Here is a 14,278-nt window from a genome sequence, read left to right as displayed (position 1 = left end):
CCAGTGTTTGCCAAACTTCCAGAGTAAGAATCTAAAGAGTTCCTTTTTTTACTCTCTCTCCAAACAGTGCCTTGGCTGCCCTTCAGCCTCCAGGGTATATATGTCAGTTTCTCATACGTCTATCAACTCTCTCTAGATTGGAAAATTTAATGCTTAACACAGAATTTCAGGTGTGATCTGTGCCTGCTTCCTGCCTTCCAGGAGTCCCAAGCCTGCATATTGGCACCTGCAGTGCCAAATGGGCAGAAATATTATTTTCCTCCCACTCTACTACCTTCCAATGAGTCTGTCTTACCAACTTTAGAGTGCCTTGTTATCCCCCTACCCCACGTGTGTGTGTGTGTGTGTGTGTGTGTGTGTCTGTGTCTGTGTCTGTGTCTATTGTCTATGTGTCTGTCTGTCTGCCTGTCTGTCTGTCCATCCTTTCATGGTTGTTCTTTGTAACCTAGAGTTACACTCTTCAATTCATACAACTGGAGAATTCTAGGTATATACCATTGAATGTCACTCTGTAAAACAAGAGTGCAAAAGAAAGTTGCTGGTCTCCCACAATCTAGCATTGTGCAAGCACAAAGCTGGGCTTCACATTTCTCAGGAAGGGGTCTTGTGGGTTAGTGTATAATTGGCATAGGAATTTGTTCTTCCTGCCAAATACAGCAGTTGAGTTATGAAAATTAATTAATTGCCTATGTCATTGTAGAAAGGTACTGTGCTGTAATGAACAATCCTCCCTTCCCCAAAATGCTACAGACATTGACTAAATCCTCAGGCCCAAAGGAAGAAGGGATTCATCTCCCCTGGGAAAAGCTTTTTGGAAGGACTGTTGCTCTGTGGGCACCAGAGGGCTAGAGGGGGTTCCAGTTGGTGGGGAAGAGGGGTCAGCATCCTCAGAACTATCAGGTTCTATCTTGGGAACTCGGATGCAGGGGAGCTGTGACTTAGGAGAATGGAAAGGAGAGAGTGAAACATAAATCTGGAGGCACGAGGGGGCACTGAGTATGTTGATAGAGCACCTCTGGGTGCCATGTGCTGCTAGGTCTATTCACCAAGAGACCATGTGTGCCCAGGGCCACTGTACGCTGGGGATGAGATTAGGTATAATTGGAGAAAAGATAGGATGTAAACACATAGGAGAGCAACCAGTGCCAAGGAATATGAAGTCCACAGCTAGGGTGACAGATTGGCCCCGTGTGAGAGTTACCAGAGGCAATAAGAGTCTCTCTGGGGATGTACTTTCAAAGCCAAGCCTCAGTGAGTAGCATAGACTCAGTGGGTAGATGGAAAAATAGGGAGAAATAGTAGCTGGGGCTAGGAGGGTGAGGATAGACCATGGGGAAAGACTCATGAAGGAAGCCATCCTTCTTAGAAAAGTGAAATTTACATTTCAAGCAAAATTAAAAACAAGACAAAAGCACAATTATGTGCTGGTTTTATCTGTTAGAGACTCTCCTTTTGCAGATGGAATCTTGAGGCAGCTTTGTGAGTTACACTGTTGAGATTATGGCTGATAGAGAAGTGTTGGTATGGTTAAACTCAAGCTCTCAAGCATTCTGGCCCCAAGGGGGAACTCTGTTGTCTTTAGTGTTCATGTTTGAGATGTCCTTAGGAAAATAAGCATTATCTGTAGGCGACTCTAATGGTATCAGTTGTGTTGAAGCTCCTGACTCCCAGATATATTCCCATGCCCTTTGGTTTCCTTCTTTCTCTGTCTCACCATCTGCCTCTCTGTCCCTGCCTACCCTGGCCAGAGCCCCTGTGGGCTTGTCTAAGCCTGCTCTGCTTGCCTACCATGCCTTTCTTTTATACCCCACTTTTTCCTCACCATCTGCCTGCTGATCTGACCATCCCTCCACATGTCTATTCAAGCACCTCCTGCCTAGTTGGTCCTTGTCTCCAAAGGTTCTTTCCCACAGTGAATCCCTCCGGGGCACAGGTGGAGGTATGTGGGCACAAGAGAAGCTAAATAGCCAAGTGCATGGTTGGAGAGCCATCCACATAAGAGACCCTGGTGATAGGAGATAGGGTATTTGAGGGCCTTATTTAAGGAGAAGTGAGCAGAGGTTTCAACAAGGTTTCTACAACAGGCTAATACTATCATGTATAAGCTACTGAGCTGACACCAAAATCCAGTGCAGAGTCTTTGGGAACTCACTCTCAGCAACACCACAGTACCTATGCCACAGCATCCCAACTCCTGTACCTTGTGTATTAAAGATTTTTGAGAGAGGAAATGAATCCCGTTGTCTTCGATTTGGATCTCTGCTCATTTAAGGGCTGATCCAGGAATCTTCTAAAACCAAAGTAGACAGTCTCCCAGAAATCAGGAGTAGACAGTCCCTGTGAGACCCTGCTGTTAAGGACTGTCCTGTGCATAGTATGCTGAGAACAACCAATAGTCCTGGGTAAGGGAGATGGAGTCCAGCTCAAGGTCTAGGGACTCCCAGGGAAGTGACTTCTAGTGCACTCCATGTTGACTTCACCAGACACCAGCTCAATAGCTCTGTGGAGGGATGGTTTGCTCCCATGTCTTCCATTTTGATAAGAACATTTGGCATGAGACATAATATTTGTACAAAATTTTCCATGTTTAATACAAGTATCGTTAACTGTAGGCCACAAACTGTCCGGAGTATGTGATATTGTACATCTACTGCTGTTCTTATTCAACTTACATGACAAAAGTTTACAGGCTTGGTCAACAGCAGCCCTACTGCCCCTTTCCAGGCCCTTCCCCCTCCCAGGGCTCTACCTTTTTGCTCTCTGCTTTGTGAAGTTTGCTGTTTTATATTCATATATAAATATATAAATCTGACAATATCTGCCCTGCTCAACTCCCCTATATACTGGGATCCATGTCCTTTAGATTCATCCATGTTGCGGCATGGTCGTCCTTGTTTGTTTGCATTTTAAAATAGCCTTGTTGAGATGCAGGAGACACAATGAGCCATGCATGTTTAGAATATACACTTTTAAATCAATCTCTGTCTGTCTGTCTGTCTATATATCTATCACAGAAAGGGGATTTATTAGAATGTGTTACAGGCTGTGGTCCTCCTAATCCAACAATGCTGTCTACCAATGGAACTCCAAGAAGCTAGAAAATGGATGTCCCAAGTGGTTCTCAATATATGCTGGAATTCTGAGGAAGTAGGCTCTAATGCCAAAGGAATGGACTTATCAGCCAGAATAACAGTAGGCAAAGAGTTTCCTTTTTCCATGTCCTTTAAATAGGATGCCAGCAGAAGGTGTTGAGATTAAAGGTGGACCTTACCATCTTAAAAGATCCAGATTAAAGGTGGTTCTTCCCACTTCAGGTGATTTAATTGAGAAAGAAATTCCTCACAGATGTCCCCAGTTGCTTAGGTTTTGGTTAATTGCAGAGGCAGTCAACCTGATACCGAGAATAGCCATCACAACATATGTCACACACATGTGAAACCTCTGTCACGTAGGACATCAGCATGTCCGTCATAACCCAAGTTCGCAGGCGCTTCTTTGTGGTGTGCTCTGCCTTGCCCCGCTACACCCCACCAAGAAAACACCAGTCATCTTTCCACCACTGTGCATTGCTTTGCATTTTCCAGAATTTTGATTTATTGGGTGCCGTATGGACTCTGTCATCTTTAAGACTGTTTCCTGCTTTCGCAGGTTTACATAGAGGGTTTTAGCTGTGTTCTTTCATGCCCGCATCCCCTTCCACCCCCTCCCTTCCACCTTCCTCCTCATTCTTCTTCTCCTCCTGCTGGATCCCTTCTCCTCAACAAGTCCTCCTGCTGTCGTGCCCGTGTGTGCTCAGTTAGGGCCGTTTGCCTCACTGATAGATAGGGGAGTTATAAGTAGGATAGATGGGGCGGTATTTAATGCGGCAAAGGTGACTTACCTGTGGCTATGCCACTGAAGACATGGAGCTCTTCCCACAACTACAGGAATTTCCAGTGAAGAGACCTCACGGGACCCTTCCCCATCTATGATTAAAATTTTCTTTGCTTATTACAAAAGGAAATCTCGTAAGGTCTCAGGGAATGAAAATGTGAGAAGCCACCTGGCCATGTGGTATGGGATTGTCATCAGGGACAAGACATGACACAATGAGACTGAGTGGGGCAGATGCCACCCTGAGCTCCCTGGGAGGCCACTAGGTGACGTCCATCAGTTTCTCACTGAGAGACATTGAGACATCTGGCCAGTGCTCTCAAAGATGCCAGCATCATGAGACGAGGAAGCTGGAACTGCTATCTCAGAGCAAAGAAGGCAACTAAATATCCAGTGTGTCTGGAGCAGGGCCCTGACCCAGAATGTGGACATTAGTCAGACAACACGTAAAACTCGAATAAGATTTGTCATTCATCAGCAGAAATGTAGTAATGTTGGCTTCCTGCCTTTCAATCCCAGTGGTTGCAGAAGCCAGAGGTAGGCATATGCAGAAAATCTTGTCACTACTTCCTCATTTTTGAGAGTCTGAAAATTTCTCAAGATACAAGAGCTAAAACAATTTTAACATTGAGGAAGAAATAATGACAGCACAGCTAACATTTACCAGTCCCCGACATGCTAAGTTTTTTCATGGTTCACCACCGTTCAGAGTAGAAAACGAAGAAGAAGGCTAAGGTGGGAAGATGGAGGAAGAGCTATTGTAGAAAAGGCAATCAAAAGGGAGCAGAAGAAGCTATACTTACATCAGACAACCCGTGAATCTCAGGGCTATGAGAATAAGAAGTTCTTTACATGGTATTAGAACAGCCAATTCCAAAGGAAAGCTATAACTACTATGAATATACACTCACTCAACATCAACACACCTGTGTATGCCATGCATGCACTGACATATTGAAGGGATGTGCTGCAGTACAAAAGTACCAGGAAGCTTCAATATCGCAATTTTAATAGTGGATAACATCTGTACAGAACATCACTGGAGGAGGGATGGGAAGCTGGCTCAGCCTGTGGAGGCCTTGCCACATAAGCATAAGGGCATGCGTTTGGACCCCAGCACACGTGTACAAAGCCAGGCCTGGTGCTACCTTTGTAAACACAGCACAGAGAGGCAGAGGCAGGAACATCTATAGGGCCTACTGGCCCACCAACTTAGCTTAGCAAACCAGATCCAAGCCCACATGTGTACATTTCAGCCTGTTATCCCTTGGGCCTGTGCTGGAGCAGATCATCAGGGGCAGCTGAGCTTGCTGGGGTGGAACTGTTCCTCCCCAGACGCAGGAGAGAGAGAGAGAGACAGAGAGAGAGAGAGAGAGAGAGAGAGAGAGAGAGAGAGAGAGAGAGAGACAGAGACAGAGAGAGAGACAGAGAGAGAGACAGAGAGAGACAGAGAGAGAGACAGAGAGAGAGACAGAGAGAGAGACAGAGAGAGACAGAGAGAGAGACAGAGAGAGAGACAGAGAGACAGAGAGAGACAGAGACAGAGAGAGACAGAGAGAGAGACAGAGAGAGACAGAGAGAGACAGAGAGAGACAGAGAGAGACAGAGAGACAGAGAGAGACAGAGAGACAGAGAGAGACAGAGAGACAGAGAGAGACAGAGAGAGAGACAGAGAGACAGAGAGAGACAGAGAGAGACAGAGAGAGAGAGACAGAGAGAGACAGAGACAGAGAGAGACAGAGAGACAGAGAGACAGAGAGAGACAGACAGAGAGAGACAGAGAGACAGAGAGAGACAGAGAGACAGAGAGAGACAGAGAGACAGAGAGAGACAGGAGTCCCCAGATCCCCTTTAAGTGTAGTGTATTGTCTCTGATGACCTGAAGCTGTCCTGCTAAACTTCAGCTCTTAAAGTTTCTGCTACCCTGCAACAGCACTACATTGGGTTCCAAGGCTTTAACAAATGGGTGTTTTGGGTCTGTGTGTCTAGGCCACCTCACATTCATGGTCATGGCCAAAGCAGTGCTTTCAGGAAATGAGCTAAGGAGACTTCTCCTAGGAGCTCCCAAGTAGCCTTGCCCTTTGAAGATGTATTGACTGCTCCAGCTGCTGGTGTGCATATGGCTTCTGTCTACACTCTAGCAGGGTCCAGGGTTTGGGGGTCAATCTACTGTTGCTGATTATTGTGTGTTCCTGGCCCCCGATGGCCCCTTGTTTTCTGACCTTTTCTTACTCCCCATCTCACTGTAATGGGAAACTGTTACTTTTATATGGTTTTGTTTTGTTTTGTTTTTCTGAGATGGGGTTTCTCTGTGTAGCCCTGGCTCTCCTAGAACTTGTTATGTGGACCAGGCTGGCCTCAAACTCAGAGATCCTCCTGCCTCTGCCTTCCAAGTGTTGGGATGAAAGGTGTGCACTACCATGCCCAGCTGGTGTATGCTGTTTCACTTTTGATATATGATTCTACTTTGGGCAGAGGCTGGCAGAGGAGCCCAGTTGCTGCTCACACCTGGCTTTGCCCCAGATCAACACCTTTACATCTGCCTTCTCTGGCAGGTTCTCAGGGGTTTGTCTGTGCTGGGTTCGGTTTGTCTGTGCTGCAGCAGACAGAGGGAACTGAGAGGGTTAGGCAAGAGCCTGTTCAAGGCAGCCCTGCCCTTCCATGTGTCTTCTTTTCCCTTCTCCACAGGCAATTCTAGTTTTCTTCATCACAGCCTCTCTTCTGGTCCTGTGTAGCCCAGCTCCCCCTGCCCCCTTGAGCTGAGATGCCCCGCTCCCCCAGCTAGTCCTGTCCCTCCGCCAGCCAGTCCTGCCCCCTTGAGGGATGAGTGGCATGCCTTTCACATTTCCAGTCTTGTTCCATCCAGCGCTATTTTTAGCACATTGAGATGTGAGACTCCCGGTGTCCTGGAAGGGGATGTCTTGAGGATCATTGTCATGTTTCTGTAAGTGACCCACAGCAACCAGGAGCTTGTATATCTGCTCGTGGGCGCTGGGGAGAAAACTGTAGGAGCTACCTGGCTGCTTGCCTCCAGGGCCCTAGGAGCTAGGTCTCACATCTCTGCATGCAGGAGTGAGAAGCTAAGCACGGAGGAGCAGTGGTCTTCTGATGTAGGATGGGTAGGAGGCCATGTCTCCCTCCAGGACAGGCACAGACAGTGGCAAAGAAGTGTTCTGGCCACTTCAAAGTTGTTTCCTGAGCTTTTTTGGTGAGCATTTCCCTTCCATAGAACAGGCCTTGTGAACACGTCTCTTGTTTTGAAGATGAAAAAAATTGAGGCCCAGAGAAAGGGAACAGTGTGCCCATGTTTGCCCCCTGTTGAACTCCAGCCTGACCTTCGAGCTGAGTATACATCCTTTAAGTTACAAAAATTAGAAACTCTAGGCTCCTTTTCCTTAAAAATGTTGGGGAGGGAGAAAACTGCATAAGCCCCCCCGCCCCCCACTCCTGGGTGATTTTGAAAATACAAAATGGCAGCCCTGTGCTTTTGGTAGGTGGGGCTGCGCCATTACTGGGCTCCTCTTTAAGTAGTCCCTATTTGAGCTGGAGAGAAGAAATCTCAGGTTTTCTAAGGCAGCAGTCATCCTGGACTACCTCTCTTAAGGAAAGAAAGTGACTAAGTGGCTTCCAGGAGCTGAGGACACAGGCCCTGTTTGCCTGTATGTATGTATGTATGTATGTATGTATGTATGTATGTATGTATGTATGTATGTATGTATGTATGTTCCTGCCCATTTCCCATCTTTTAGCCAACACAAAGCCTGAGTTATAATCATTCTAGGTTTCTTATCTTCTCCTGCATTGTAAGGGACTGTTCTCTCAGCCAAACTGAGGCCATCTTTATGAGATCAGCTGTGTCTGGTTATACATGTTCATCATGATCAGGGGTGTGGGCTGTTTACATTCTCTCCCACAATAAGGGTGTGGAGGGGTTGTCACTGGACCTTAATCTGCTGTTTCAGCTACACCTGCTAGCCATGACCATGTAAATTTCCCCCTGATGCACAAGGCCTGGTTTTAGAGGCGGTGCTAGAGAGTCTAGGCTGGAAAGACTAGGGAAGGGGTTCCATCTGCTCTGCCATGGGGAAGGCACTGTCCATGCTGGAGGCAGACCTTCCATGACACTCACTGCTAAAGACTCAACTGTGCTACGCAAACAAGCCTAATGAACTTTATGGTTCCCAAGGTGAACTTCATGAAGAGGGGATAGACGTTGATTATTCCCCACCCATGGAAGAAAATTCTTGCAATATCCTGAAGGTTGGGCAGTGCCATCCTATCTCCCAGAGGAGGAATAGGTCTAAACAGCATATCAGTGAGAGGCCAGATGACAAACTCTCCCTTCTAGGAAGAAAGGGGAGGGTATCAAGCATGACAACCGGTGGTAGGGGCAGTACAAACCAGAATCCCCTTCCAACCAAGCTCAGCAGATGGTGGGTTTGCCACACAGTGGGTCCCTCGCACAGTGTAGATTAAGCTGAAATTGCATTTAAGAATGGTTGGGGAATGCCAATGCTCTGAAGCCTTAACTAATCTCCAGCAGTGATGGGCTAAGCCATAACTGTTATCCATTTTCCTTAGCGAGAATCATCTTAATATAAAAGCAGCAACCAGGCAGAAAGTGGGCGAGGGCATTACCTGGGACTCCAATGCTAAGGCTGTGCTGGGAGTGTGCCCCTTGGACCTATATAGGTGTCACCAACTGTTTTCAAGAGGCCACAGAGAGAGCTGACTTGGGCTTTTATGACCTAGGACATGCTCATATTTAATGTCTGTAGCCACCTGCAGATGAGTGAGCTTTTATCATCTTATTACACAGTAAGGAAGTCAAAACTCAGAGAACAAAGCCATTTGCCTGGGTCCCGAACTGAAGTGCAAGGCTGGTGTCTGAGCTCGGTTCTTAGACTTCGATTCTGCAATGATTAGTTTTCATTGTTAACTTTCCTGAATTTATTTATTTTTACTTTTAATTAAATTGTGTGCAGGCATGCCAGGGGACAGCTCGTGAGAGTTGGTTTTTCCTTCTACCATCCAGGTCCTTGGGGATTAGACTCAGTTCATAAGGCTTGCCAACAAGTGCTTAACCCACAGAGCTCCTCCCTAGCCCCTTGTCTGGATTTAGAATTTGCCTAAGGAACACACCTAGAGCTGAGAGCACTTCCAGAGAATTAACTGAGAAGGAAAGACTTACCCTGAGTGTATGTGACACCATCAATGGGCTGGGGACTTGGACTGAATAAAAAGGCAAACAGGAGGAGAGCAGCAGAGCCCCACATTCATTCACCTTTCTGTGCTTCCTGATGTGCCCAGATGTGAGGAAGGAGCTTCATGTTCCTGCCACTGTGGCCACAAATTGCTCCTGTGGCCACTGTGATGGACCATACCCTCAAACTGTGAGCTCAAATAAGCCTTTCCTCCTTGTGACAGTTAATTTTGACAGGTTTTAAATTTACGGAATTTAGAATGACACAAGGCTCTGGACTTATCTAGAAGGGATTTTTCTAGATTGGTAGGAGACCCAGCCTAAAAGTAGGCAGCACCGTTCTGTGGGCTGGGGTCAAGGACTGACTAAGAAGAAGGAAGGGTGCTGAACATCCATCTCTGCTCCCTGACTGTGGACACAGTGTGACCAGCTCTGTTATGCTCCTGCTGCCGTGCCTTCCCACGAGCTGTGAGCGAGAGCTAGCCCTGTTCCCCTTAAGTTGTCAGGTGTTTGTCACATCAGCAGGATAAATGACTACAATTCCTAAATGCTGTGCTTGGGGTTTTGTCACAGCAACAAATAAAAGAACGAGTGTTCTCCTCTGCCTGCTTTTCTACCTGCCTCTCTGTCTGCCTGCCTGCCTGTCCCCTCCTTCCTTCCTTCCTTCCTTCCTTCCTTCCTTCCTTCCTTCCTTCCTTCCTTCCCTCCTTTCCTTCCTTCCTTCCCTGCCTGCTTGCCCTCCATCCTCCCTCCCTCCTGCCCACCTGCCTGCCTTCCTGCCTTCCTGTCTGTTTGCCCTCCTGTGCCCCCCTCCACTGCCTTTTTGTTGTGGTTGAGAGGCAGAGTCTCCTGCATCCCAGAGTGACCTCAGACTTGCTGTGTGTGTCTCTCCATCAGTGATAGAGGTAAGGGCTGAGTGAGAGAGGAAGTTGGGTGCCTTGGTGGTAATGGAGCCTTTGCTATGGAGATGAAGCCCTGCCCTCCTCTGCATCTCATTTTGTGTTAGTCCTGAGCTCTTGGGATGCCTTGCTGACTAATCCTAGCTTACCTTTGGGTTAGTGTTTTCAGCAGACATCCAGTCTTACTCTTTGTAACTTATATTATTTAGTTATTCTTAGTCTTCAGAGTAAATCTGTCTTAGGTGAATGTAATTAGGAATTCATATTTAGCACACAAGGGATATTTTTTTTCTCTTTCACAGCTGTGCATTAAAAAAAAGGGGGGGGGTAGCATCTGCAGGACTATAAAGTTTTTGTTTATAATAGGAACCATTCTCCCAGAAGCTGGAAACAGTAATCCACTGAAAGGCATGACTGCCAATGCCCAAAGGTGTTTGTTTTGTTCCTTCCCTGACTTAGTGAGTGTTGATTCGTCTTCTGCACTGGGCTGTGTTCCAGGCTCCATGCTCAGCACTAGGGTGGGCCTGAGGGCATTGTACATTGGAGGAGCTCTGAAGAATGGGCCTGGCACCTACCTAGGCTTTGGCTGCATGAAATGGCTGCCTATTGGTAGGGCTTTACATGGCCAGATGTGGGATTACAGCAGTCCTTTCAAAGGTCATGTGACTGGCTATTCGTTATTCAACCCTGGCCAAGTCCCAGCTGGTGTAACTGCAAAGGGAGGTCCTCATATACATGCAGGGGCTTTCTTGGAAAGAGTAAAACCCTTCAGAAAAAGCACCCAGACAGTTCTTGGCACACACGTGTCCCCAAGGCAGCTTCTTTACACACCCCAAGAGTTTGAGGCTATTTTTAAAGTCAAGGCCTGAGCACACTTGTTTTACTAATGACTTCCCCAGGTTTATTTTGAAACGCTTCCAACATGAACTTGAAAGAATAATCTAGGGAAACTCCATGCTGTTTCTTTTCTCTTTTTGCAAGTCACTTGTGGGGTGTATGGCTGCTCGTTCATCATCAGAGACTGCCTACGAGCAGGTAGCATTTTCTGAACTCATGACCACCATTTCCTTGACCTTTGACATGGCTGTGGTAATGCTGCTCAGAACTCCCAAACTTCCAGTTGCTGACATCTGGTCTGTCTGGTCAAGGCGCACATCTCTTCCTCCTAGTACTATTCAATCTAAGCCTGGTTCCCTTCAGTTGCTTTGCTGCGTTTGGCCGACCTTGGCCTCTCAGGGTGGGTGATGCTCCAGAGCTCTCTCCAGCCTCTCCAGGTGGGTTAGGTATGATGCAAAAGCCTGGATGTGGATGTAGCCTGGGTTCAGGGTCCAGGGCAGTTGCCTCTTCTTTTCTGTATCTTGGTTTTAACCAATTGAAGAGCAAGTTAGCAAGTGCTAACTAAGGCCAATTACTTTACTATGTAATGTTGGCGAAATTTTGAGAGCCCTCCCTTCTCTAGTATACTGCCACTGCTGTTCTACAGGACATTTTTCCTTCAAGGCCTATTTGCCCACTTGGCCACATACATGTATGTCTTTTGCCTTCTAGGTAGAATGTACAAATGTCAAAGATCTGTGGCTCTGCTGACCCTATAGTCCCCCATGCCCCCGGGGTTAAGATCTAGGGATGGACACTGTTGGGGATGGGATATGGAATGTGTTGGGGTGGAGGTCGTTTAGGGTTTCTCTAAGACTGAGGGCTCGTCTTCTTTGTTTTGGGGCTGGTCATCATTGTAGTCTGTGTTTACCATGGGGAGCGGCATGTGGTTGTCACCAAACTTATATGGCATATTTAGATAGGCAGTTGTTGAAAATGAGGTTAGCCCCAGCACTGAGAGCCCTACCTATAAGTAGATGCCTGGTCACTTCAGCAAGCCTGATTTCCTTGTATCCTATAATATATTCCACAGAGCCCTTTAATACTCAGAGAATAATCATAGATGGCTTCTGTTAGATATGTTGGGTGTGGGAACACAGATGGTCTTGTCAGTGTTCTCTCACCAAGCCTAGAAATGACCTTGTCACTTGACCTATGGCCTTGGGTACCGGAGGTGCCAAGATGCAAGGCTGTCATGATTTATGTTGCCAGAGAACTGAACTAGTACCCTGAGAAGTACTGCTGGCCTGTATTATGGTTGGAAACCTCTTTACCTGGCTAGAACTGTTATAGCTAATCAAGGGGCTGATGAAGCTGCCCATCTTGCAGAGTTTCCTTCACTTCATGTGCATGGTGCTGTCAGCAGAGGGGTAAAGAAGAGGGCGATAACCCCACAGTTAGGTTCTCAAGGCTGCTGTGGGCTTTCCACTGACGCTTGAGTTCCTGTGTTCATTGCAAATCACAAAGGCATTTAATGAAGAAATGAACAAAGACACCAGTGTAGATGACATTGAGGACTGCATGGCCAGTTTCTCTGAGCTGAGAACAGCTCTGGCCCCAGGTGCCTCATAGCTGAATTGATGTCCTCCAACCTCCAACATAATGCTGAGAAACATCGTTGACCCCATAGCCAAAGGCCTGGCTGTCACATGCTGACAGAGTGGTGCTCAGAGTAGCGGCTCTAAGCTTTCCCACAGGGTATCTACTTCTCCACTGGTGTATTAGTCAGGGTTCTCTAGAGTCAGAACTTACGGAATGTCTCTATATTTTAACCCAAACATGGGCAACTGTGAATGGGAAGTCCAAGAATCTAGTAGTTGCTAAGTGCCATGAGGGTAGGTGTTTCAGCTGGTTTTCTGTATGAGCTGGAATTCTGAAGAAGTAGGTTCCAACAGAGGTGCTGGCAAGTAAGTACAAGAAGGTAAAGAGGAAGGAGGAGGAGGAAGAAGAAGAGGAGGAGGAGGAGGAGGACGACGACGACAAGGATGAGGAGGGGAGGGGGAGAAGAGGAGGAGATCTTCCTCCTTCCATTGCCCTTATGTTATAGTCCTCCAGCAGAAGGTAAGGCCCAGACAAAAGGTGTGTATCATCATATCTAGATTTGGAACTTGCTCTGCTTTAGGCTGGCCTTGAACTCGAGATCTGCATTCCTCTGTCTCTTGGGATTAAAGGAATATACTACCTTGCCTGGGTTCTGTGCTTTTCATGGCCACCATGCCTCAAGATCTGGATCAAAAACATGCACCATCCCATGTCAATATCTGGATCAGAAGCCTGTGTCTTCCACCTTCAAGATCTGGGGTACAGGTGTGCCCTCCATTTCTGGATTGTAGTTCATTCCAGATATAGTCAAATTGACAACCAATAACAGCCGTTATAAACAGGGAAGAAATCAAATATGTTCCATGGTTTGATGATTAGACACTAAGTACATATTTAAAAATAAGAGTCATGTTTGCTATTTAACTATTTAGTGCATTGATTATTTTATTTCCTATAAAAAGTGTCAATGATATCTATCTATCTATCTATCTATCTATCTATCTATCTATCTATCTATCTATCTATCTATCTATCTATCTGTTTGAAAGGCTCACAAAATTCAGAGAAGCATTGAGTATACTAGAAGCCCTCCTCGGGGATATCTTGTGTACCCAGTGCTTGCTCATATCTCCTTAAGAAGACAGTGTCCATCTCTGAAAAGATTCTTCTGCATCCCTTGGTTCATGATAGAACTACATCTCACCTATTTGAGTGACTTTCAACCTGACTGACATACCATGTGGTTCTGAGTCTGTCCAAGAGGCAATATGTGATGGAGGTGCTTGACTCCCAGACTAGAGTGCCATTAGTGACTCAGTGAAGTCACCTGGCTTTGGGGTCTGAGGTGAGATATGAACATCTTTGTCCCCAAGGCTTTCACTCTGGATGGGGTCTGGCTAGTTGCTTTACATCAGGGTGGGATTCCAAGAGATGGGAATGAGCTCCTGGCAAGCTCCAGATGTTGGGTCTAAGGATTAAATTCTGTCTACCTGCTTCTGTGGGAACAGATCCTAGAATGGGTCAGGGTCATCCAGTAGCAGGGCTTTGGATCCAATGGAGAGAGTGCAGCCTGCAGTGCACCTCTGAAGAGGATGCTCTTCACCTGGTCCTGAAGGTGGGAACGCTTTGGGTACATCCTAGATCCTGCCAAGGAGGACAGCTCATCACAGCACTGGCACTGTCATCATGCCTATCCGCTGCTGAATGAGGATAGGCTACTTCTCTTGAATCAATTACTGGGTACCTTGCTTTGGTGTGTCTGATTGTCTTTCAGGGAGCAGTGGGGGAAGCATGTGTGTGTGTGTGTGTGTGTGTGTGTGTGTGTGTGTGTGTGTGTGTGTGTGAGAGAGAGAGAGAGAGAGAGAGAGAGAGAGAGAGAGAGAGA

At 46.8% G+C, this 14,278-nt stretch overlaps 1 protein-coding gene across 12 annotated transcripts in view; it reads left to right on the top strand.

Moving 5' to 3' along the window:
• The window catches only part of Trappc9 (trafficking protein particle complex subunit 9), a 477,026-nt gene that overhangs the window by 282,937 nt on the left and 179,811 nt on the right, over nt 1–14,278 (top strand). For 3 of the 12 annotated variants that reach the window (XM_063263584.1, XM_063263585.1, XM_063263583.1), the window contains one exon: nt 1–14,278. This exon is cut by the window's left edge and continues 20,104 nt beyond it. The exons of the other annotated variants lie outside the window; for them this stretch is intronic. The gene's annotated coding sequence lies outside the window, so the exon portion shown is untranslated. 12 annotated transcript variants of the gene reach the window in all.

Source organism: Rattus norvegicus, chromosome 7, assembly GCF_036323735.1.
Source record: "Rattus norvegicus strain BN/NHsdMcwi chromosome 7, GRCr8, whole genome shotgun sequence".
NCBI classification, from domain to species: Eukaryota; Metazoa; Chordata; class Mammalia; order Rodentia; family Muridae; genus Rattus; species Rattus norvegicus.
This window is presented reverse-complemented; position numbering and strand designations above follow the sequence as displayed.